Source organism: Lissotriton vulgaris, chromosome 4_1, assembly GCF_964263255.1.
Source record: "Lissotriton vulgaris chromosome 4_1, aLisVul1.2, whole genome shotgun sequence".
NCBI classification, from domain to species: domain Eukaryota; kingdom Metazoa; phylum Chordata; class Amphibia; order Caudata; family Salamandridae; genus Lissotriton; species Lissotriton vulgaris.
This window is the reverse complement of record NC_141691.1, coordinates 463,961,778-463,985,531: the sequence shown is the minus strand read 5'-3', so window position 1 is coordinate 463,985,531 and position 23,754 is coordinate 463,961,778.

Sequence of the window (23,754 nt, the reverse complement as noted above, 5' to 3'; positions counted from 1 at the left end):
CGCATCGTGCCTTTGCGAGCATTTTCCTACGGAACCTCCGCACTGGAATCCATACAAGTCATCGCCTTCCTCTCCATACAGATCGGATTCGTCGCTACACACCGCTACATCCAGCGGAATTGTCGCTAACGCCTCCCCAGGGTCTCAGGAGTAATGCATCGCTTGTTTTCCACCAAAACAGCTTCTGTTTTGGAACTTTGTCGCATTTAAAGGTACTGTTGGCTAAACATGACACTACTGTGAACTTTTCACGCAACGGTGGATTATTTTAACGCTAATGTTAAGAACTATTTTGCAACCATATTCTTGAACTGTGTATTTTGGATTTTTGTCGTTTTGGTCTTGTGTAGTTTAGATTTAATACCTTTCTTTTTCGAAACTGTTGTGGAGTCAGTTTGTAGTGTTTTCACTGTGTTACTGTGAGTTTTAGTACAAATACTTTACATATTGGCTTTGATAAGCCTTGACTGCTCGTGCCAAGCTACCAAGGGGGTGAGCAGGGGTTATCTCAGAGGGTTTCCTCCTTACCCTGACTAGAAGCAAGTGTCCCAATTTGGACAGTGGTACCTACCTTTTCCAACTATAAACTCTCAGTTTTAACAGGAGCTGCCAAGTTCTTCCGTACTTTTGATTTAACGTCTGGGTACTGGGAAATTGCCTTGACTGTCGGGGCCAAGGAGATGTATGCATTCCCAACACCAGAGGGGTACTACCAGTTCTGGGTAATGCACTTTGGGATGAAGAATATCCTCGCCACCTTTTAGAGACTGGTCAACATGTGTTGGCTGGACTGGGGGATTTCAGTGCCGCCTACCTGGATCACATTGCAATGTTCATTTCTAGCTGGAAGATCATTTGCACCACCTCTGGCAAATGTTGAAGGCTCTGCAGAGGTCAGCCCTCATGTTCAAGGCCAGTTAATGCCTGACCAGGCAGGGGCCTGTTGTATACTTAGGGCACCAAGTAGGAAGCTGCTAGGTGGCACTCCTATATCCTAAAAGTGATGTCATTCTGGCCTGGGAGGCGCCAAAGACCCTGACAGAGGTAAGAGCATTTTTAAATCTCACCAGTTACTATAGGAGATTTGTCAGGGGCTATGGCACCATTGATTCCCCCTTGACTGAGCTGACATCCAGGAAGAAGCCAAGGAAAGTGATCTGGGCTGATGCCTATCAGAACACTTTTGATGCCCTGTAGGCAGCCATGTGCTCAAGACACTCAACTTCTCCAAATAATTCATCATGAGGACAGATGCTTCAGAGCATGGTGTGGGAGCGGTGCGCTAGCAATTGAACAAAGTGGGCCAAGTCCAGCCTGTAGTCTTCCTTAGCAGGAGACTACTTCACAGAGAACAGAGGTGGAGTGCCATAGAGTGTAAAGCTTTTTCTGTGGTCTGCGTGCTGAAGATGGTAAGACCCTTTCTATTTGGGTCTCACTTCTGAGTTTAGACAGACCACAGGCCCCTTAGATGGTTAATTCAGAAGAGGGGGGAGAACCCAAAACTGTTGCGGTGGTCCATGTCCCTGCAGGGAATGAATTTTACAGTGGAACACCAGCCTGGCACCCAACATGCCAACGCTGATGGTCTGTCCAGGTTCTTCCACCTTAGTAAAGAGAAGCTCCAAGTAGGTGGGTAGTTCGCCCTACTTTCAGCTGAAGGGGACATGTGTTAGACCTGGAATCTTTTGGCCTTCTTACCTCCTGTTTTTTATGATATGTTGGACTTTGCTTTTGCTGGTTTCGGGCACTTTTTTACTGCTATTCAGTTTAAACGTGCAAGTGCTCCTACTGTAAATTGTGTTATGAATGGTTTTCCATGATTGGCATATGTGATTTGCTAGTAAGTCTCTAGTGCAGAGAACTGTTTGTGCCCAGGGCCTATAAATCAAATGCTACTAGTGGGCTTGAAGTACCTGTTTTGCCAGACACACAGGTAGCCTTTCAAATGTGTCTCAGACCTGCATTGCAGTGTCTGTACTCCGCTTTTATTGCCATGTTGACCTGGCAAGTGCGCCCACTTGCCAGGCCCTAACCTTCCTTTTCTTTACGTGTAAGGCATCAATCAGGTAGGCCCTGGCACCCCCATGGCAGGGTGCAGTGTATGTGAAAGGTGAGACATGTACTCGTGTGTCTTACATGTCCTGATACTGAAATACTGTGGATTTAGGCGTTTGACTGTTGAAAGGCTATCTGTTCCATAGGCTGTCATTGAAGCTGCACCGTAATATTTTAAATGAGTATCTTTCAAGTGGGAAAAGATTAAGAAATGGAGTTTAGGCTCTTTGAACTCAGAATTTGATAACACATCTTTTAGTAAAGATATTTTTTTAATTGTGTATTTGAAAATGCCAAATTTAGAAAGTGGCATTTTCTTGCTTAGCCACCCTGCGTACCTCTGCTTGTTTGTGTATTCAGTTGAGGTTTGTCCTGTCTTTACAGGGTGACTACTAGCCAGGCTGAAAAGACATTTTCTGCATTTAAAGTGGTGGGAGGAGTTTTCATCAGTACTTGAATAGGCTGTCTGCTCTCCACAATGCTCTACCTCCTGTAGTGAAGCTGGACTAGAGAGGACATAATTGGTTTCTAATGAACTCAGAGACTTTCTGCCTAAAATCTCAATGGGAAAACCAGTTTAAATAATGAGGCCCTGACCCCAGTATGTAAGAACTAGTTTGGATTAAGGAACCTGCCATGAAAAAGCGCTGGAGAAGCCGTGAGGAGGAACTACTACTTTGCTGTGTGCTTTGCTGTGTTGGCCTTCAGTGGTTGCTTCTGTCCTGGGCAGTGAAAGGAATGAATGGAACTCTCTGCAGCTTATTTTCCAAAGTTTCTCCAAAGGCTTGAGGTTGAGGTTGAGCTTTCCCCCTGTTCAAGACGTCTCAGGAACAGCAAAGACTTCACCATCCCTGTTAGACCTGACATCCTTGACATGGTTAACCCTGACGTTTTGCCTCTGCCTCCTGTGTTTTTGATGCTATGCTGGATTTCTCTTTTGCTGGTTTAGATGCTTTGGGCACTTTGCCACTGCTGTTCAGTGTCAAGTTGCAAGTGTTCCCAGAGTAAATTGTTATTATGATTGGTTAGCCATGATTGGCATATTTGTGTCACCAAGAAGTCCCTAGTAAAGTGCACTGAGTGTGCCAGGGCTGGTGATAACAAATGCTACTAGTGGGCCTGCAGCACTGATTGTGCCAACCACCTGAGTAGCCCTAAAATGGTGTCTCAGGCCTGCCACCGCAGTGCCTGGGTGCAGTCTGTGAACTGCCATGTTGTCCTGGCAAGTGCCCACACTTGCCAGGCCCTACCCTTCCCTTTCTGTGTGCATAGGACACCTCTATTGTAGGCCCAAGGTACCCCCCTGGGCAGGGTGCAGTGCAGGTGAAAGATAGGACATGTACTGATGTGTGTAACATGTCCTAATAGTGAAATACAGCCAATTTCGTTTTTCACTATTGGGGGTCCAATTTGCCAATAGGATAGAATGGGGAAGGCTGTGCGCCATCATACCAGCCTATCTTCCCATAGGAACAAGATTGAGACATGGAGTCTGTTACCCTTAAATTCAGAATGTAATAACACATCTTTTTGTGTAGATGGTTTTTAAATCCTGCGTTTAGAATTGGCACTTTTAGAAAGCTGCTGTTTCTCTGTTCAGACCTTACTGTGTGTCTCTGCCTGTTTGTGGATTGACTGTCTGGCTGTGGGGAGTGACAGGGCTGGTGTGGTGTCTTGGCTCCAGGAGTCTGGGTGTGTAGTCCTAGGCTGAATAGTCCCATCTGCATTTAGAGAGGTGGGTGGGGAAATCCCTGTAGCTGAGTTGGTCTGTGCCTGCCTCCACAAAGGACTGGCTCCACATTCTGCTGGGCGTCTGAGGACACTGGCCCCCTGTCTCAAAGGAAGAAGTTGTGCACTGGCAAAGTGACCCCAGAACTGGTTTGAACTTGGTCCAAAACCCCCAACACATGAAGAACAAAGACTTTAGAGATATAAAAGTAGGACAGAGACCCCTTGAAAATTAGACTTCTACAATCAAGAGGAACCTCTGCCCGAAGAAGGACAGCTGGAGAAACTGAGGAAGACTGCCCTTGCTGTGTGCTCTGGGGCTGACCTGTTGTTTTGCTGCTTCAACTAAAGGAGAGAAGAAGGGGACTTTGCTGTGTGCTGTGCTTCCCCCACCTACTTGCAACCAAGACTTTGCTGTGTGCTGTGTCTACTTAGAGTCTCCAAGGGCCTGAGAGGAGCTGGCCTCCTGTTCCTAGAACAGAGGGTTAAAAAGTTACCAAGAAGATCCAAGACGCTGCAAAGAACGTCCATTATTCGCCCTCTGTGCCTTATTCCTAAGTGCCTGCCATGTGGGAGGATCGGTGTGCTCATCGGCACACACCTGTTGGAGGCCGACGGATTGCTGGGCCTACCCCGAGTAACTTGTGAACATTGTGTGCAGTCTGACTGCGACCTGTAATCTGTGGGTAAGGCTGCTGCGCCCGAATCGCCAGGTCCCCGGTTCACCGGCGCGTCCTAAGATGAAGAACAGCCCGAGAAAGTCACCGCCATCGGCCATGGGCTGCTGTCGTCATCCGGGAGGCCGTGCCGTCATTGGCTAACTGCAGTAGGCTCATCCCGTGAGGCCGCGCTGTGATTGGCCCAGCCGGAAGCAGTGCCTCGTCACCCGGGGGCTCGTCCCATGGAGCCGCGCTAGGATTGGCCCAGCGCAAGGAAGAGGTGCCGCGTCAGAGGGGGCTGGTCCAGTAAAGCCGCGCTAGGATTGGCTCTGCGCTTAACCCCATTGCCGAAGACGCCAGAGAAACGGTACCGCTGGGAGCTGGTACGAAGTGGCGGCCTCCTCCTTTCCCGCATGCCAAGGTAAACTGCCTGTCCATTAGTTAGCGCTGGGAATGGGAGCCGCGAGTGGCGTCAGGGAACAGATGGCAACTACCCGGGATGGGGAGGCCTTAAAAAGGAGCTTCCCGGCAGCGTGCAGGGTCCATTGTCATTACGTAAAGAAGAGGAAGCGGGGGATTATTTAAAGTTTGGAATCCCCCGTGAAAACCACGCAGCATTCCATACCGCTGCGATAGCGGGACACAGAGACTGACTTATTAGATGGAACTGAGGCCCCCCACTGCCCGTTTGCTGGGATTGTGTTCTTTCTGCAAAAGTTACCTATGAGTTAAGAAACCCTGCCAGACATCGTTTTGTTGGTTACAAGAGAACCCCTTTCCTTTGCCATTGCAACAGAATTTTATAGTGAATATTGGCCTTGCTTGTTGATTTTTGGTCTTTCCTGAATTTGAGATAAAGAATCTATTTTTGATAATTACCTGTGTGATGTCCCTTTGCAGTGTTAATACTGTTACTGTGGGTGTTGGTGCAAAATACTTTACACATTGCCTTGGGGATAAGCCTGCCTGCTTGTGTCAAGCTACCAAGGGGGTGAGCAGGGGTTATCAACAGTGTGTGCCCCTTTACCCTGACTAGAAGTAAGGGTCCCTATTTGGTCAAAGGTACCCACCTCTGCCAACTAGCGACCCCCAATTCTAACAATCCCCTAGGTACCCGCTTCTGGGACTGCATGTTTAGCTGCCATTTAGGAAAAAGAAACTTGACGCGGTCAACTATGCCACTGCCCGCTTCGTGAGATTACCATCCCGCTTTGCACTGCAATCCTGGTCTCATGGATGCGGCAGACTGGCAACACCACCAAGCCACTGCCTGCACCTTGACCTGAGGGCACTGCACTTTGCATAACATCACTACACATAGCAGCCCCGGTGATGATGATGCGCCCGCCGACATTGAGGCCTCTGCATACACCGTGGCTTGAGGTCATGACTCATAAGTTAGTCGATGCACAGCCTCCTTCCACAAAGCAGCCTTGGCCGGCACCATAAAATCAAGATTTTTTGTTGACGACAATGCTTCAGCAGTTATGATGTCGCTGCTTGCACCATGACCTGCCAGCACCATGACGAGCATCACTCTGCTTTGCACCACAGCCCTCATCCCACCGATGCCGCTGCACCTGCGACCTGAGGGGTGGCACGCCACACGACTGCACTTCACACAGCAGCCTTGTCACCTGCTGATGCCACTGCTCCTGACTACAACCTCACGGAGTTCAACCTGCAACTTGTGTGACTTCAAGGGCCCAATGACACCTGCACCGACCTCTAAAGCCAACATATGCCAACGCTGCATCTTCGGATCTTATTGCAAGATCCATGACGACCTTGCATCTACAAGGTACTGTTTGTGGGTCTTCTGGCACAGTAGCTGGCCCGCTATGTCACAGTCGGCCTGAATTGTTGCATTTGTTTGTTCACGACACTGGGATAGCCCAGGAGGGAGCTATTGACTTCAACGAACTGAACTTTAAGTCTATTTTTGCAGTATTTATATTTTGAATACTGTATGGTGGATTTTCATAATATGGTCTTTTTTTACACAGATAAACACTATCTATTTTTCTAAAACTAGTGTGGTGTTCTTTTGTAGACATGTCACTGTACTACTGTGAGTATTATGCACATGCTTTACACATTGTCTCTGAGAAAAGCCTGACTGCTCATGCTAAGCTACCAAGGGGGTGAGCAGGGGTTATTTTAGAAATGCAATCCAGTTACCCTGACTAGAAGGAAGCATCCTTACTTGGACACGGGGCATACGTCTACCAACTTGAGATCGCAATTTTCAACAGCAGCCATAATTACTATTTGTAAATATCGGTTTAGCCTTGCTCAGCATATTCCAAGCTGTAACATCGACTAGCTCTGCATATGGTGCGCTTTGTACATAATTATTATGCAAAAGCTCTTTTATCAGCAAACAGCTGATTGTGAGCCATCACTGCAACCCCAAAAATTCCTGTTAGCTATCAATCCTCTAAAAAGTATGCAACCTGCTTTGAGTTGATGGTTAGGCAGAATGTATTCTTCTCTTAGCATTTCATAAAGTACCTAATTGACCCTTCGTAGTTCAATCAGCCACATATTAGAGAATCAGATTATTAATACTATAATTACGACAATACTTATTAAATTACTTGAACTCCCCTTATAATAAAGCATTACTAGAACTCTAACAAGAAGGGATTCAGAAACTGTGATTACGTATATTGCAAGCTGCGTAGAGGCCCCAACCCCACCAGGTTGGCCACCGAAAGGTTAGAGTTTTAGCCTACACTTCTGTATCTGAGAGCTGCTATAAGGTTTTCGTGGACAAGATGCATAAAGTATACAGTACTCTCACATGTAAGCACTTGCAAGACTATAACCATGACAACTAAAGGCCTTATTTGCAATCCACTGATGTGACTGGTATTCTAAAATTGGCGAACTCTGCATGTACCACTTTTTGATGGATTGCTGGCTTCCGCTTAACTGGCATGCTACAATTTCGGACAATACATCATGAGTTAGTGTAGGTGTAAAACTATATAATGCTATGAATCTGCTATTCTGCGCCCCTAACACCCCTGAGAAAACTGCAGTTCTGCACTAGAAAGCCCTCTGCTGTTCCATGCATTAATAATATCTTCTGAATGTCTGCCAACATTGAATGGCCTTAGGCATGTTGTTCTTCAGTTCTCTCCTTGGCTTCAAGCTCTCTGTGCCTCAAGGAGCTGCCTTTCTTCTTTTCGAACTTTATGACAGCTGCAACTTCAGGTGGCCTCTCTTCCTTCTTCTTTTTCCTGTCCCACCGTTTGGCAAAACGTTTAACTACTGCAGCAACAACCGCGGATGTGTTCCCACCTACTGAAAAGCAGTGCAAAAGCTGAAGATGTGGTGGCAGTCAGTTATAAGCACTGTTTACAAGGTAAGCCTGTACAACCAGTTGCGCATCTGATTATTTATAAACCGACGTTGTGAACATATGAACTGATATCATGCATGTGTGTTACAAAACTGTGGGCCAGATTTAAAGTTTGGGGAAGGACCATCAAGGTGTCGAGGACATTTCCTTGGCCACCATGATGAACTACCATCCTCCAAATTTAAAGCCCCCAAGACAATTGACCTTAATGAAGTATTAACTGTCATTGAATACTTGGGGCCTCATTTATGAAGCTGTGCGTCACTTTTACGCCGCCGGTGAGTCACTTTTTGTGACGCACCAGCAACTTAAAAAATGTGCCTTGTTGCACCATATTTACAAAGTGACGCATCTAGGTAAATGCGACACTTTGTAAACCCCTGCGCCACATCATACCTACGCCAGGTATAATGTATCCATAAGATTTCACTGTGCCACTTCTAGGACACAAATGCGTCAATTTCTTACGCCTGCCTCACAGCAGGCGTAAGACTGACGCATGCCCTTTCACATGGGGCTTGCCCCTTGTGAAAGGACACATTGATGGAGTTGCGTCACTTTTGTGACACACTCCAGCAATGCGTCACTTTTCTGCCATATATATACTTCAGAAATACTGACGTATCTGTAACTCCTTGCGCCATGATGCGTCATACTGTAAATATGACGCATCATTGGTGTCGCAAGGAGGGCTTAGTGAAAAGTGACGCATCGCTGTTTTCACGCAACGATGAATCACTTTTCATAAATGAGGCCCTTGGTATATAGACCAAAAGATTTCGAACCAATGAGAAAGAAAAGATCCTTTATTGATAAAGAACATTTTACATTTTCTTGCTGGTCCACGTAATGTGTAATATTCTAATGTACTGTAAAACATAAGGGGCATATTAGCAAGAACCTCGTTAAAATTATCGCCGCTAAAACGTGATAATGGGCTTGCTAATATGCGTTATAGAATTCCAATAGAAGCCCAGGTTAGATAGACATCTAACCTGGTCTTCTATTGCAATTCTATAATGCATATTAGCAAGCCCGCGACGCAGCTCCAGCAATGATCAGGGGGGCCTATTCTTCCAATGCTGCGTCAATCCTTACGCCTGCTTCAAGCAGGCGTAGGGTTTTGATGCAGCATGGGCCCAAAAGCGACTGAGTGAAATCTTGTAGATTTCACTCAGCCACTTTTGGGAGGCGTTCCTGCGCCGGAACGCCTCCCCCTGCGATGGTACGCCTCTTCTGGCGCAGGACTTTACAACGTGATGCATCTGGGAGATGTGGAACATTGTAATTACACCGCACTATGGCGCATCTTTTGCGACGCTGCTGCGTCACAAAAGGGACGCAATGGCGGCGTAAAAGCAGCGCAAGGGGCTTGTAAATCTGCCCCGTAATCTGTTCATTTTTCTCCCGGGGTCGTCCATGCGCTTCCTTGACAGATTTGCGTTGCTGATGGAAATGGGTAGAGGTGTCTGGGTGTTTCCAATAGCGCTACAACAGATGGCTGAATGGATACCAGGGGGGAGAGCGGCCTGTGCGATTCACTCCCGTGAGTGAATCGCCATGCGTGATGAATGCGTAGATACTTGGGCAAAATACAGAACAATGGAAATAAACTGAAAAATAACAGAGCAGGCAAACTGAGCGATGGCCAAATGAATGAGGTATGAATAGGCAGGAGAAAGGATTAAAGGGCAGCCAGATGAGAAGGAATATGTTCGGAGGTTCGGAAAATCTGCAGTATGACAGAACAAGGAGAGCGATGAACAAAGGAAGACAAACTGGCAGAAAGATTTGCCTAATGGAATCCTACACTCAATGGAAAGGGAAGTTAGAGATTAAAACAGAGACAAACTGCTGGACAATAAAGGACTTGTAAGCGGCCGCCTATGTCCTGCAGCTACCCCGGGGCACAAGAAGGCATCCACTTCTGTCATTACAGCTGATCGCAGCAAAAAGTCAGAAGTGGATGCCTGCTTGTGCCCTGGGGTGACTTACATAAAAACCAAATGCTCGCCTCACGCCAGCAGCAGGGGGGAGAGAGAGAGGAGGGGGCCTGTGCGATTCCCTTGGGGAGCGAGCCAGCGCTCGCTCCTGCAAGGGAATAGCTCGAAGTTGCACACATTGCATTCAAAGCAATGCAACCCGTGCACATTTTTGCCTCAAAAAGGGAACCGATGGCTAGAGATCTTTCTCCTATGCAACGCATGCGCGCTGCGTAGGCAAGACCTAAAAATGAGACGGGTCTCTTTCCAACATTTTGTAGTAATGTGTCAGTAATCCTTCTCCTCGATAAATTAAACAAATGATGCTTCACATTAGAAGAACCTGAGGGTTTTGACTTGTGTTAGACAAAAAACAAAATGTATGCAACATTATATGGAGATATATTTTGAAATGCAAACTACTACTCCTCTCCAACATATCGTTTTTTTTTCTACACATGTAATCCCTAATCAGACTCTGTCCAAGTCCTGATGATTCCTTTAACGTAAAATGTGGCCAAACCACATCAACTATAGCATTATCATGATTAAAGCCAAAGAATTACTGAACTAGTGAAATGCAACCTAAGGAATGATTGGAGTGAAGGACTAAAGCTCTATATATTAGACTATCAGAAAATATTAAGGATCCAGGTTTAGTCATTTTTATTCTGATTAACTCCAAATAAGTTAAAAATGATTGGATATTAAATTACTGGATGTTTTATTTATGTTAACTGACAACCAAATCAATAAATAAATATTTGAATCACTATTATATTAAAATAAACCAGACAATAAGAGGGCCAACAATTCATTATAAAATCCACCCTCTCCCCAGGTTTCATGAAAATTCAGAGTTTTTTTAATTACAAGTTTTGGAATTTTCTAGTTGATGGTCAATATTTCCTAGAATTGCAGTTTATGCCTCTTTGCAGTTGGTGGGAGGAAAAGGTGTGAAACCAAGAATGCACATTTCAAAAATCTACGCACAATTTGGCAAATTAGCAAAGACTCACTTGTGCAAAACGCTCAGGATTTTCCCAAATAAACTAATATTTGAAATTAGGAAAAATAGCAAAATATAGTTATAAAAATAGCAATAGGTGACAATATTTCCATCCCCAATTCTTTGTTCCCAGGTCCGTTCTACGGAAGTAATATACTGCTAATTCTGTAAGGTGTTTCTGGTTATAGAGCTATATAGAAGCATATTTCCAAAGACTTCACACAACTTAGAGCAGCAAATGAAGTTGCTGTATTGTATGAATAGGAGAGAGCAGAACTGCACCATATCTTCAAAGGAATTACTCAGTTCCTCTCCCTCCATGGACTGGCACACATGCGACTGTATAGTGCCAAAGCAGACAACCTTGTATCATAATGTAAAGTTATCTACATTAAGATCGGACTCGTTTTTGTGCAAGTATGCATATCTTCCTGCACAAAACTATCATTTTAGGCTATTTCCTGTCTGTATAGATCTCACAGGCTGAGGTACATCTTTCCCCACCTTTGGTCAACAAGAGGGTAAGAAATTCTCCATCCAAACCATGGTTTTCTGATGAGCTCAAAGAGCTTAAGCAATCATGCAAAAAGCTTGAGCGAAACTAGACAGGCTCCTGCCCTTTGGCTAAAATAACATTAAGGAAAACCAAGAAAGATTATTACGCCGCCATTAAGAAGACTAAAGGCAGTTTTTACGCGGAGCGCATTGCTCAGTCAAAAATAACTCAAAAGAAATCATTTCCATCGTCCAGAATTTTCTGAAGCCTTCCCTGCCTTTAAGTCTTGGTGTGAGAAGCTGTCTGGCTTCTTTATGGACAAGATCCAATCAATCCTGAACAGCTTCGTGCCAAGTAGTCAAGTGCAGGCGAAACACCCCTCGCTGACTGTCCCGGCTTTGGACTCTGTCCGCACTTCCCTGACAGATTTCTTGCCCATTCCCCTGTTGGACTCATTAGCTATTCTCAATCCCTTAAATCAGGTACCCCAGCTGATCCTTGCTTAGCCAGGCAGATAGCAGCTGCAGCGGAGGTGGGTAACCCTAAAGTGAACAATATCATCAATCTATTGCATCACACTGCTGCTGTCCACCGGAATGGAAACAGGCAAAACTACTCCCCCTGCTAAAAAAAGCCCTCTTTAAACTCTGCAGTACTGGCCAGTTACCGACCTATCTCACTTCTCCCGGCCGTGGCGAAGGTATGTGAGAAGGCAGCCCACAAACAACTCTCCAAATTTGTTGAGTCTACTGGCGCCCTCCACCCAGCCCAGTCGGGATTCAGGGCCACATACAGTACTGAGACTCCCCTGGTTGAGATGTTGGAGGCTATCAGAGAATGCCTAGATTCATGCGGCAGAATGGCCTTGATCTTTTTAGACCTCTCTGCTTCCTTCAATACGGTGCCTCACCACCAACTTTTGGCCTGTCTTTCTAACATTGGAATCTCAAGTTTGTCGTGGAATTGAATCTTTTCTTGAGAATAGAACACAACAGGTTTGGCTGCCACCAGGTTCTTAAGCACCAAGAAAAGTGTCAACAGGAGTCCCTCAAAGGTATACTTTGAGCCCCCTTCTCTTCAATGTTTATATCATGCCGCTAATCTATCTGGCGGAGGAGCTGGGTGCTAAGACCATAGCTTATGCTGAGGACACCCAGCTCCTCTTTACATGAAAGGAAAAAGATCTGTCCCCTGATTCAGTCAAAAACTGCCTTGCAGCAGTCTTTAAATGGCTCGCGGAGGCACAGCTTAAATGTAATGAGAACAAGTCTTAGGTACTCCTGTATGGGTCCTTCCCTCCGCACTTCAGAGAAGATCTTTGACCTGCGGGTTACCCCATGCCTAACTCAACAGGCAGTCCAGTGAAGAATTTAGGGGTCTGGTTCAGTGATGACCTCTGATTTTCTTCACTGATAAAAAAGCTGGCCAGAGTATGCTTCGGCACATTGAAGCTACTCAGGAAATTTCTGCCATTACTGCCCAGACCAGCGAAGGGAATGGTGACTCGTGCCCTCATCCTGTCATGCATCGATTTGTGGTAAATAAAATTACCCGGACATTTTTCTATACATTAATAACAATAAGGATAGCTCATGATATGAGAGGCAGAGTCCGTGGTATCAGAATCAAAAGGGGTTTAATTCGAATGACTCGAGTCAATGAGAATCGGGTTCCATCACCACTAAGGTTCAGGAAGGGATATCCAACGTTTTATTAACATCACACATTATATATAGTAAAACCACATTATTGCAATGAATACAGTAGGCGGAACACTCCAGGCGGAGCAAGAGAAAAAAGAGAGATAAGAACACATGGGCGTAAAAGAAGGCGTGTAAGGAGGCGTACACATGGGTGTTCACTTGATGAGTCATATGAGTGTCACAGGTGGGTGGATGCATAGAGGAGGTCTGCAGGGTCAGCAGAAACCTTTACCCCGCATGTGCGAGTAACTGATCATGACGTGAAATTGACGTGTAACTGGGGAGAGCTGGGGGGTTGACTTTAGCACGAGTAGAGGAGTCTGGAGTCTGGGATGTCAGAACGACCTGCACTTTTGGCATATCTGATATCTTGTGTTTGGAGGATGTATTGTCTGAAGTAAAGGTCTCTCGAGTAAAGGCTGTACATCACTAAATGCTAGTGTGTGCATATATTTCTTTGTGCATTACGTGGGGCCATGGGCCTACTATGGCAACGGGTTCAGTAAATCACTTACATGGAGACAGGAAGGCTAGGCCCTATGCTCTGCAGGCGGGAAATGTTTACCTATTTCACTAGACTGGAATGTGTTTTTGCGGAGGCTGAACAGATAACTGTAGGCAAAATACTGTCTTGGCAGGCAGGCCAGGCCGGGCACCTCTCGGCTGGGCAGGGAATAAGGGAGAGGTCAGGGATGCAAACCTAAACTGCAGTTCTACAGAGACAGAAAAGGCTCGGAGCCTGAATTCAGGGCCGGGCTCGGCTGGGCCACAAAAACGTGTGCTTCTCGATATTTAAACGTGTACCATGTAAATGCATTGGCAACGTAGGCCTCAGTGCAGAATTAACATGTCATTCATGGAAGGCCTACTAACTGACGTGCTAACGTTAGACGGAAATGCAGGGGCATTATTATGACAGGCACGGGAAGGGAATTACATGATAACATGGACATACATGGAGCATGGGTACGTGGATAGGGTGCGAGGGGGGGACACACTGACCACATAAAATTTCTGTTTCCTCATTCCCTCCTTGTCCCCTACTGCGCCCTTTAGGATACATCTATTTTCATGAGACCATCTATTTGTTCATATAGCATCATTTGCTCGTCTTTTCTCTTACGTGTACGGGAACGGGAACGGGAACGTGGACGGGGAATACAAGCAGTGGCACACAAGCCGCAAATCGCTGGGCCACATTGCAGACAGAGACAACAACTGAATAATACGAGCAATATTATTCCTAGGAAGGACAATACTTTCCATCCCCAGGCAGATATCACACTCCAGAGCCAGCCGGACCAAGTCCAGGTGCCAGGATTCTGGTGTATCTGGTGAGCTATCTTATGGAGCCTTGTTATTGCTGCATACACTGATGGTGCGTTATTAGGAATAAACACACAACAACTGGAGCCGATCACTCTACAAGCTCCGCCCCTATCGGCCAGGATGACGTCAAGAACAAGGCGGTTCTGAAGAACAACAAGTCTCATAGCAGACTGCTCTTCCGTCAGGTTGCCTAAGGCAGAAGTAGTCTCGTTCACTACTGCTTCCAAAGTTCTAGTTAATTTGCGTATTAATTTACTGTTTTGGACGGGACCTACGAAAAAAAAGAATCCTTTATTGAAATCTGTATATTGCTCCCACGTTGTCTCAGTCTGATCGACAATTGGGGATTCGATCTCCCTCTTATGTCTAACATGTACGAGCTGGGAATCTCGGTGATAATAGGGTGGGGCTAGGAAAACAGGTGGCAGTAGGAACGCAATATAACACGTTCCACCCCAGTCTAAGGGCAGACGTACATAGGCTGTCTGACCACAAATGAAATAGGAATGGCGGGAAGCTTTGAAAGTAGACTTTCCTTTATCACTGAATTTGACCACAGTATTACAATCACTGTGTCCTAGGTGCACTGAACGATTTTTCCTAACGCATAATTCACCTTTCACTGGTAAGACTGTAATAAACGGTGAATCTGTAGTGGTCTCGGACTGGACGTTCAGAATCATGATGTTAAAGGGAAAAATTTCCTAATTCGTACACTTCATTTTCTAGATCGGTCCCTGTCCTTTGGGGAAGACCGTCATCGTCTGGGAAACATGCTTCATTCAGTTATGACATGCTTTATTCATAACTGTATTCAGGTCTCCCCATATCCAATCGCCCTGGGAAACTGTGGACTTACTGTCTAGTGATGACATTAAAGCAAACCATGCTCCGCACGAACCATTGTGTGAGAACGGATAAGGAAAGAGGGGCAGAGCTCCCTTCATTTTCTGGTAAGGTGGGAGTCGGCCACATACCCAGCAATTTGTTACATTGCTGGTCTGGTGAGAATGGTGTAACATACGAATAAAAGTATTGTTGCGCAGTGCTAGTCGATAAGATAGTTAGTGAGGTGGCAGGTCACTGAATATGTGCTCTACAGTGTCATTAAAAGAGGAATGTACATGTGAACCAAGAGGAGGAAAAAAGAAATGTAGCGTCAGGCTTATACATATTATCGATATACTTAGAAAAAACATAATGATCAGAGTGACTATGCATCTACTACGAAAGTTTTTGCAGTATTTGTCCTTCATTTGGTTTCGCCTATCTCTCTCACTATTAGGGTCTATAATCTTATACATGTCAGGAACCTGTCTAACCGCTTCACCCGAGGGGGACTTAAACAATTAAACGCTGTCTGACTTACTAGACCGTAACTTTTGTCTATAGATTTGTTGCGGAGTCTTTTCTAACAAAGGGAGTTTAGTGTCAGTGTCGGAACAGTTCTCAGAAACCTTCACGGAACAGTTCTCAGATTCCTTTACCGAGCCAGAACCATGGAATCTTTTAACATGGTGGGCGTGGAGCCAGCCCTTGCGGCCCTCGACCTTGACGGCGGTCCTCGTGGTTAGTAACACCAACTTCGGCTCACGCCAGCGGGGCTCCAGAGGGCTTGAACGGTCAAAGTTGCGGACACACACCAGGTCTCCCGGAACGATTTTGTGGCTCTTCACCTGGGTGTGGTCCGGGAAGGCAGCTGCAACCTGTGAACGACAAGAAAGTAGTGCAGACATCAAGGAAGCCAGGTAATCTGTCAGCATGTTACTGTCAACATCAGTAATTTTGCGCGGCATAGGCGTACCCCACATATTCGGCGGTCTACCAAAAACCACCTCGTACGGGGATAGTCCGGTTCTGGAATGAGCTACCATACGCATATAAAAGAGGGCAACCGGCAAGGCTACCATCCAGTCTACGCCTTTTTCTGCACAGACCTTCGCTAGTTTGGTCTTGAGAGTCTGATTGTGTCTCTCTACGAGGCCAGCTGCCTCTGGATGTCGTACGCAATGGAATTTCCACTGGTACCCTAACAGGAGAGAAACTTGTTTCATTAATTCAGAAGAGAATGGCTGTCCATTATCCGAGTACACGACCCGGGGCAAGCGGTATCGTGGAAAAAATTCACGAACCAACTGCTTGGCAGTGGTCATAGCAGTGTAATCTGGGACTGGATACGCTTCTGTCCATCTAGATAGGGCACATACAACTACGAGGACATACTTGAATCCTCGACATCTGTCCATCTGAATATAATCCATCTGGAGGACTTCAAAAGGGTGGTCAGGAGGATGAAATCCACCTTGTTCCACGGGAATGCCTTTGCCTGGATTGAACTGACAACAGATCATGCAGGTACGCACTTTCTGTTTCGCTGCTGCACGTAAATGCTTGTTGAACCAGATGTTCTGTATACTGTCTAACATGGCTTTTTCTCCTAAGTGTGCTGGACTATGTGCTGTATTTATGATAACTTGAACCATGGAATCGGGGAGAAACCATGTGGCTTTGCCTTTTGTCATCCATCCCTGATCTGTCTGGACCCCCCCTTGTTCAGTCCATTTCTTTATTTCGTCTGGAGTGGCATGTGTCTGTATGTCGAGTACATCTTGTGAGGGATCCCTGACTGTCATGCAATTTGTCAGTGATGGTACTTCAGTCTTTGGCGCGTCTGCTGGAATGTCTGTTCGAGTCTGAGCTGTAAGTTTAGCTGTTCGATCTGCCAGGTCGTTACCCTGGGAAATGGTGTCAGTGACTTTAGTATGTGCTTTGCACTTCATGATTGCTATTGCTGTGGGCAGGTGTATTGCATCTAACAGAGCTTGAATGAGGGGACCATGCTGTATTTTGGCTCTATGGGAGGTCAGAAAACCTCTTTCTTGCCAGAGGACTCCAAAGTCGTGAACGACTCCGAAGGCATACTGTGAATCAGTGTATATGTTTACTTTCCGGTTCTTGGCTCGTATACAGGCTTGGGTCAGAGCGATGAGCTCTGCTGTTTGGGCAGACAGAGTGTCAATTCGTCGTGTTTCTATGACTTCAGGATCAGTGGTCACTGCATATGCGGCCACTAACTCTCCTGTGCTTGTTCTCATGCATGAACCATCCACATAAAGTGTCAGGTCTGGGTCGGGCAATGCAATGTCTGTCAAGTATTGTCTTGGCTTCGTCACTGTGTTAATGACTTCCACACAGTCATGTGGTGCAGGGTCTGCTGTGGTCGAGGGTAAAAGTGTAGCAGGATTAAGATAAGAGTATTGCAACGTCTGATCTCTATGTGTGGCTGGAACAGTGTCAGTTCATATCCTGTCAGTCTCGCTATAGTCAGGTGTTGTGTCTGTGTCCTGTTCAAGAGAACTTCCACTGAATGTGGAACTTGTACTGTTAGGGGATGTCCTAACACTATGGAGTCGCTTTGTCTGATTGCTAGAGCTGTTGCTGCAACTGACTTGAGGCACGCAGGCAGGGCCTGGGCCACTGGATCCAATGTACTAGAAAAGTAAGCACAAGGCTTGTGTTTTCCTGCTTGATCTTGTGTAAGAACAGATAATGCTGTGCCATCGCGTTCAGTGACAAAAAGTGTAAAAGGTTTGCAGTAACATGGTGTCGCTAGAACTGGTGCTTGACATAAAGCTTTCTTCAGTTCATCAAAAGCAAGTGTATGTTCCTGAGTCCAAAGGAGGACAGTCGAAGTCACTGCCTCCTGTGTTGTCAACTGTATGAGTGGTTTGGCTAGATATGAATACTAGGGAATCCATTGTCTGCAGTAAGAAGTGAGGCCAATGAAGGCCCGTACTTCCTTTTGTGTCTTGGGCTGTGGAAGATGTGCAATTAACTGAATGCGGTCAGGTGTCAGCTGTCTACCCCTCTTGGACAGCAAGTGACCAAGGTACACAACTTGCTGGACACAGAAATGCAGCTTTGAAGGGGACACCTTGTGCCCCTTCTCTGCCAGGAAGTATAAGACTGTCAGTGATGCACGTTCACAGTCTCGTTCTGTCCGTGCTGTGATCAAAAGATCATCAACGTATTGTAGCAGTGCAGTGTCAGTAGGCATGTGAATACTGTCTAATTGTCTTTTCAATGCTTGACTGTAAATACTAGGGCTTTCTGTGAACCCTTGAGGAGCTCTTGCAAATTTGAAGCTTCGGCCATTTAAACAGAATCCGAAAAGGTATTGGCTTTCCGGATGGATTGGGACACTAAAGAAGGCGTTCTTGAGATCAATTACAGTAAAAAACGCCGCTTCGGAATCAATGGCAGTCAATAGTGAAGAAATGTCTGGGACCACTGGGTACTGGGGCATTATATATTTGTTCAATTCTCGGAGGTCAATCACTAATCTGTAAACCGGTGGTGCATTCGGGTCAGTTCGTTTAAGAATCGGAATGATAGGGGAATTACATACATTGGAGTCAGTCTCTACAACCACTCCTTGTGCAATGAGTTCGTCAACAATCTTCAGTAATGCAACTACAGCCTCAGGTGGTAACTTGTATTGTCGGATTCGTGGCAGTACAACTCCTTGCTTGAGTGTGACACGGTATGGTGTAATGTGCATGTAACCTACATCAGTCGGACCTTGCTCCCATAAATGCTGTGGTACATTCTGAAGTCTGGGATCAAAATCTCTCAACACATAATGTCCTTTAAAATCACGTAAAAACAATCTCACTCCTTCCGGAGAACAACAAATCACTGCTCCTAGTTCTTTCAACGTTTTTATACCAAGCAAGTTTTCTGGACATGATTTCGTAAGCAACAAGTCTGTAGTGCGGGACAATGGACCAACTCCTAGGGAAACTGGCTTTGACACTTCGTTAACAATAGGCTTTCCTGAAAATCCCAGGGAAATATTCTGTGAGCCTGAGAGGGGTGCCCCTGGAACCTCGTCGTGACTGATGGTAGTTCTGCTCGCCCCTGTGTCAATCAGAAATTTTCTGTCTTTCCCCAATACCTGACTATGTACATAGGGACCCTCTTGATCTACAGGAACCTCAGTAAGGGGCAAGCCAACCTCCCTCTCTAGGCTGTTTCATGAGTACTGTTGATAATCGGGGTAATCTGACTGTGCATACTGGTACATTTGTTGTGTGACATGTTGTGTGGCAGCAATGGGTTGGGGTACGGCTACTGTCTGTTGCGCGTTCTGTGGAGTTTGCGTGTTCTGCGGGATGTGTTCCTGTGTAGGAGGACGTGGTCTTTCTTTCGTCTTGCCTGTAGCTATATTGTGTTTCAGGACAGCACATTCATTTATATAGTGACCTGGCTGTTTACAATAGTTGCAGTTCCCTTTGACAGGTGCCGCGCCCTTTTTCTGGCCATCGGCGGCTGGAACTGATTGTGCAACTAGTACTTTCATTTTCGTGTCTTTCATGCGTCTCTTTTCGTGTTCCTGTTCTTCTCTAATTCGGTTCTGGTGGTACTGTAACATTTGTAACATTTGGGAAGGGCTATTAGCTTGCCAGGTACTCTCAACTTTCAGTACTCTATTTTTGATCTGGGGTAAGGAATTCTCTACCAATTTGGTCACAAAAAGATGTGGGTACGATTCACTACTTGTCTTCAGGCCACTATTAATAAGAAAACATTTTTCAAATCTAAAATAAAAATCACTAGTGTCTTCATCTTGTTTCTGTTTGCAGGCTGAAATAGCATCCCAATCTTCCTTTTTAGTAGTCAATAATCTCGGCAGAACCTGTATCAATAGCTCAGGTAATTCCTTAGCCTTGTCCCCAAGACCAGTACCAGGGGTTCGTGTATTATCTTCGTCTTCTAATTCTGCCCAGTTAATCTTTTTCTCTCCCACCTCCCACTCTTTTTCTTTCAGTTTCTCATAAATGCCTGCTGGTAACAGGACTTTCAACATTTTAATCGTATCAGCATATGTATACTCCCCCATGCGGAGCATGTCTTTTAATTCACGGTGGAACCCTGCTGGGTCTTTATCATGACAGGGTAGTAATTTTTTCATTTCAAATAATTCCATTTTCGTCAAGGGTGTGTAAACGTATACTCGCTGAAGCACACCCGCGTCAGTTCTAACGGGATGAACCTCTCGTAAGGGATTCTGTCTATCTATGTAAAAGGTCTTTCTTTCTCGGTGTGGAACAGGAACAAAGTGTGGGGTCAGGAAAGTCATGTACTTATGTCATTGTTCTAGTATGACATTAATTAATTCGGTGCCTAGGCCTCTCCATCTTGCTAGGAGTAAATCGTCTAATAATTTATATAGGGGACCTGGATCAGAATGCTGACTCTCGTACAGTGTGATGAGATGCTGAACCATGTACATACCAGCTAAACGTGAAGTAGTGTGGCTCACTGGTTAGAGGCGGCAGACCCGAGAGCAGAGGACGGCCCGGGACCAGGGTTCGATTCCTGGCGCGGCAGGTTTCTGGACCAGGGTCAGCGGACTCGATAATTCTCTCGCCTCGGTGCCCACTCTGATCAGCGATCACACTCGGCAACTCTGGGCATTAGCTTGCCTCATCTTCACTAACGGCCCCACCAGACCGCCGGGGATGCCTGGTCTCACCCTGGAGATACCCATTAAGGGACCATCTCTCAGGGAAGCCAGGAAGGGTTTCGCAGCGGTCGAAGCGCCTTGGGACCCTACGGGTAAGTAGTGCGCTATATAAATGCCTATACATTTACATTCTTCTGGGGGAAGACTCAAAAATGTTTGTGCTACTATGTCATCCTTATATATATTAGAATTACCAGCCCATTGGACTGCTGACCAGGCTAGTTCTTGATCATGCATAGTACTAAGTTCGCTACTCCCTACTCGTTTTTTCAGTGCTTGGTCAGTGGCTTGGAATATGTGTTCAAGGGAATATCGTTCTGGTATGGGAGAGGGAGAACGTTTACCGTATTCTAGACGTATGGGTCTATCAAACGGTCTGGCCCCACCTACGTAGTGTATTTTATTCATTTCCCCTGTTACTATATCATCGTCCTCTGAGACTTCATCGTCTTCTTTCTCAGCTTCTTTCTCGGCTTGTTCTTTCTTGTGTATATCAAGAATTTCTTTACGAATTTTCCTGTACATACTTTCTACACAACTCTGTTTATCATGTTTACCCATAGCTATATTGTCACTCCAGTTCATCATACCTTTAGTTACTTCTTTGTCTGGCTGGTCTCGTTCCCTGATCAAACAATTAACCAAAAACTGTAAGAGCATACGTTGAAGCTCCACTTTTTTATGTGCCATGGCCTCTTGGATACTTTCTGGTCCCTCCCCCGTTCTAATGAAGTGATAGATTTTGTCTAAGTGGTCTTTCATGTAGGGTAAAGTAACCAAATAGTCTGCAACACGTCTTAAACTTATTGAATATATCAGCATTGTGCCCTCACCTGGTACTGGATCATATATACAATGAGTGAGGGACTGTCTAAGAGTTGCTAATGTCGTTGGTTTTGGCGTGTGTTGCAGTGCTAAATCTCGTAGTGTTCGTTTTATTTGTGGTGGGGTGGAGGGGCCTCCACCCGCTGCTCCTAGACTTGAGTCGCCTTGGCTCGAGTCGGCTTTTACTGTCAGCGCTGCCGCTGGTAATGCGGGTCGATCTTGTGTTACGGGTGGTTGCGTTTGAAAAGGATTGGTAGGGACAGTAGCAGGACGATCAATAGGAGGATTAGTTAGGTTGACAGGAACGATAGGGTTGGGAGGAGGTACATTTACATATGCTGGAGCAGCGTCGTCTAAATAGGAAGAAAAGAAAATGTCCTCTGCGGTCTGTTTATGACTACGGAGTTTAGTCGGGATCAGTGGTGACTGCAAGTTACTGGGTACTTCCGGGGTCACTTTAGGTAGGCCCTCAACGAGGAGGGGATACATGCCTTTAATAAGGGCATTTCTTTGTCTGTCTAATTGTTCTGCTTTAACCCGTTCACCTTCTTCTAGTAGTTCTTTTTCTTTGGCTTTTTCTGATGCTTCTCTACTTCTCTCTGCTTTCTGGATTTCTTTCTCTGTTCTCCTATGCGCTTCTTTACGCCACAATTCTATGGCATCTTTCTGGGATTGTCTGGCTTTCTTTTTCCACAGTGCTTCCTCTACTCTCATGATGCAATCAGCATCCCATGTCCCTGAGACAGGCCATCTATATTTCTCTTCCAGATCCTTTGTGTAATCTACCTATAAATCTAAGTACAGTATGGCATCTAAGCCATGCTTGTGGTACATAAAGTGTCCAGGAGTGTCCCTTGGCGGGACGGGGACTGCCTCCTCGAGTATCCCTTTCCTGGTTCCTATCTGAAGTAATTTCGAAAACAGCGGCATGTTTGAACTAACTTAATCGAAAACACAATAAGCACAATAATAGACTGCAAACAATCATTCATACCATGACATTAAAACATTAAGAACAGATACTACCTAGTACATAGAGTAACACAATTCTAATAATCCCAAAATACAATACTATACTGGATGCACTGCTAGAACAGTACAGTCATACCGGTCTCATAAAGAGATACGTCATTACCGCATCCACCTAAATAGACACGTCTTTACCGGATCTGTGTACCCAGACCCGTCTTGACCGGGCACAAATAAATGAACCCGTCTATATGCGTTCCCAACAACGGTACTCACCGGGAAGCAAAACTGAAGGCCTCGGAAACTGGATACTGGACTGGACTGTTACGGCTTCTTGCTGCGCATGCGCCTCGGAACACGTGGGCCTCTTGATACCTCGGACCTTGCTCTCTCGGCTTGGGCTCTGGTCGGGATGGTCCGCAATCCTCACCGCCTCGTGTGGATGCCTCGTCGCAGTCTCCGTCTCCTCCGTGGGCCTGAGGGAGTTAGCAGGAAAACCCGCGGATGTGCACAGAATGGGTCCATCACGGCACAGAAGGGGTCAGGGGACTGCGCTTACATCGCCGGCGCGTGGGGAAGGGGACTAGTCCCTATTCGGGCGCCAGAATTATGTGGTAAATAACATTACCCGGACATTTTTCTATACATTAATAACAATAAGGATAGCTCATGAAATGAGAGGCAGAGTCCGTGGTATCAGAATCAAAAGGGCTTTAATTCGAATGACTCGAGTCAATGAGAATCGGGTTCCATCACCACTAAGGTCCAGGAAGGGATATCCAACGTTTTATTAACATCACACATTATATATAGTAAAACCACATTATTGCAATGAATACAGTAGGCGGAACACTCCAGGCGGAGCAAGAGAAAAAAGAGAGATAAGAGCACATGGGCGTAAAAGAAGGCGTGTAAGGAGGCGTACACATGGGTGTTCACTTGATGAGTCATAGGAGTGTCACAGGTGGGTGGATGCATAGAGGAGGTCTGCAGGGTCAAACCTTTACCCCGCATGTGCGCGTAACTGATCATGACGTGAAATTGACGTGTAACTGGGGAGAGCTGGGGGGTTGACTTTAGCACTAGTAGAGGAGTCTGGA